The following is a 3,344-nucleotide window of genomic DNA, read 5'->3' as shown; positions in this document are numbered from 1 at the left end:
GGAAAATTTGGGGAAAAAATTGGGAAAATTTGGGGAAAATTGGGGAAATTTTGGGGAAAAATGGGGAAAAATGGGGAAAAAATGGGGAAAAAATGGGGAAAAAATTGGGGAAAAAATGGGGAAAAATGGGGGAAAATGGGGAAAATTTTGGGAATTTTGGGGGAAATTTGGGGAAAATCTGGGGCAGAAATTTGAGGATAAATTGGGGAAATTTTGGGAATTTTGGGGAAAAAAATGGGGAAAAAATTGGGGAAAATGCGGGAAAATTTAGGGGAAAATTGGGGGGGAAAAATTGGGGAAATTTGGGGGATTTGGGGAAAAAATGGGGGAAAAGTTGGGGAAAAATGGGGAAAAAATTGGGAATTTTGGGGAAAAAATGCGGGAAAATTCGGGGGAAAATTGGGGAAATTTTGGGGAAAATTTGGGAGGAAAATTTGGGGAAATTTGGGGGATTTTGGGGGGATTTGGGGTGGATTTCAGAGATGTTTTGGGGTGAATTTTGGGGTGATTTTAGGGGATATTTTTGGGATATTTTGGGGTATTTCAGGGATGTTTTAAGGGTGATATTTTAGGGATATTTTAGAGGATATTTTTGGGGTATTTCGGGGTGAATTTTGGGGGATTTTAGGGATATTTTGGGGTGAATTTTGGGTAAATTCGGGGTTTTTTGGGGGGAATTTTTTGGGATATTTCAGGGATATTTTAGGGGATATTTTGGGGTGATTTTTAGGGATATTTTTGGGGTGAATTTGGGGATTTTAGGGATATTTTCGGGGGATTTTGGGGTGAAGTTCAGGATGTTTCAGGGATATTTTTGGGGTGAATTCAGGGGATTTTGGGGATTTTTTGGGGGGATTTCGGGGATATTTTAGGGGCTATTTCAGGGATATTTTTGGATGAATTCGGGGATTTTGGGGGATTTTTAGGGAGATTTTTGGGGGGATTTTGGGGTGATTTTGGGGGGCATTTCAGGGATATTTTAGGGGTGAATTTGGGTAATTTTAGGGGATATTTTTGGGGTGAATTCAGGGGATTTTGGGGGGATTTTTGGCGGGATTTTAGGGATTTTTTGGGGGATTTTTAGGAAATTTTGGGGTGATTTTAGGGGATTTTTTTGGGGTGAATTAGGGGGATTTTGGGGATAATTTTGGGGGGGATTTCAGGGATATTTTAGGGGATATTTTTGGGATATTTCAGGGATATTTTAGGGGCTATTTCAGGGATATTTTTGAGGTGAATTCAGGGATTTTGGGGGTAATTTTTGGGGGGATTTTGGGGGGGATTTTGGGGTGATTTTAGGGGATATTTCAGGGATATTTCAGGGATATTTTAGGGCTATTTCAGGGCTATTTCAGGGATATTTTGGGGTGAATTCGGGGCATTTTGGGCGTTACCATCCCGCGCTGCCGCTCCCCAGCTGGGCCACGCTGGTGGGGGGGATTTTGGGGAGATTTTTGGGGTGAATTCAGGGGATTTTGGGGTATTTTTGGGGGGATTTTTGGGATATTTTCAGGGATATTTCGGGATATTTCAGGGATATTTTAGGGAATCTTTTGGGGTGAATTCGGGGGGTTTTGGGCGTTACCATCCCTCCGTGCCGCTCCCCAGCTGGGCCACGCTGGTGGGGGGATTTTGGGGGGGATTTTTGGGGTGAATTGGGGGGATTTTGGGGGTATTTTTGGGGATATTTCAGGGATACTTTGGGGTGAATTCAGGGATGTTTTTGGGGTGAATTCGGGGGATTTTGGGGATATTTTTGGGGGATATTTCTGGATATTTTCAGGGATATTTTGGGATATTTTTAGGGATATTTCAGGGGTGTTTTTGGGGGTGAATTGGGGGGATTTTGGGCGTTACCATCCCGCGCTGCCGCTCCCCAGCTGGGCCACGCTGGTGGGGGGATTTTGGGGATATTTTTGGGGTGAATTGGGGGGGATTTTGGGGGATTTTAGGGATATTTTCAGGGATATTTTGGGGTGAATTCGGGGGATTTTGGCGTTACCATCCCGCCGTGCCGCTCCCCAGCTGGGCCACGCTGGTGGGGGGATTTTGGGGGATATTTTTGGGGTGAATTCAGGGGATTTTGGGGGGGATTTTTGGGGTGATTTTAGGGGATATTTCAGGGATATTTCAGGGATATTTTGGGGTGAATTCGGGGATGTTTTTGGGGTGAATTCAGGGGATTTTGGGGGGGATTTTTGGGGGGATTTTGGGGGGGATTTCAGGGATATTTCAGGGATATTTTGGGGTGAATTCAGGGGTGTTTTTGGGGTGAATTCAGGGGATTTTGGGGTGATTTTACGGGATATTTCTGGGATATTTTAGGGGCTATTTCAGGGATATTTCAGGGATATTTCAGGGATATTTCAGGGATATTTCCGGGGTGTTTTTGGGGTGAATTCGGGGGATTTTGGGGGGATTTTTGGGGGGATTTTTGGGGATATTTCAGGGATATTTTAGGGATATTTCAGGGATATTTCAGGGATATTTCAGGGATATTTCAGGGATGTTTTTGGGGTGAATTCAGGGGATTTCGGGCGTTACCATCCCGCGGTGCCGCTCCCCAGCTGGGCCACGCTGGCTCCGAAGGCGCCCCCGGGGTCCCCCCGGAAAACCGCGGGGGTCTCCAGGTCCAGCCCCGCCCCCGCGAGCGCGGCTGGGGGAGGGGACAGTGACGTCATGGAGGTGGAGGGGACAGTGACGTCATGGAGGGGGGGAGGGGACACACCTGGGCGTGGCCTCGATGGCCCCAGGGGTGACCCCAATGTCCGAGTGTCCATCTGTCCCCCCCCCCAATGACCCCAATGTGACCCCACTGTCCCCAATGTCCATCTGTCCCCAGGGGTGACCCCAATGTCCAAGTGTCCGTCTGTCCCCCCCCAATGACCCCAATATGACCCCACTGTCCCCAATGTCCATCTGTCCATCTGTCCCCAGGGGTGACCCCAATGTCCGAGTGTCCGTCTGTCCCCCCCCACTGACCCCAATGTGACCCCAGGTGTCCCCGGATGTGACCCCGGGTGTGACCCCAATGTGACCCCAGTGTCCATCTGTCCACCCCAATGTCCGTCTGTCCCCCAGGTGTGACCCCGATGACCCCAGGTGTGACCCCAATGTCCGTCTGTCCATCCGTCCCCCAGGTGTGACCCCGATGACCCCAGGTGTGACCCCGATGACCCCAGGTGTGACCCAGGTGTGTCCCCACCTGTCCAGGTGTCCCCAGTCCCCAATGTCCAGGGGGGTCCCCAATGTCCGAGTGTCCGTCTGTCCACCCCGGTGTCCCCAATGTCTGTCTCTCTGTCTGTCCACCCCAATGCCCATTTGTCCGTCTGTCCCCAACGTCC

The sequence above is a fragment of the Zonotrichia albicollis genome, chromosome 24 (assembly GCF_047830755.1).
Source record: "Zonotrichia albicollis isolate bZonAlb1 chromosome 24, bZonAlb1.hap1, whole genome shotgun sequence".
NCBI lineage: Eukaryota > Metazoa > Chordata > Aves > Passeriformes > Passerellidae > Zonotrichia > Zonotrichia albicollis.
Note: the sequence above shows the minus strand (reverse complement) of the source record.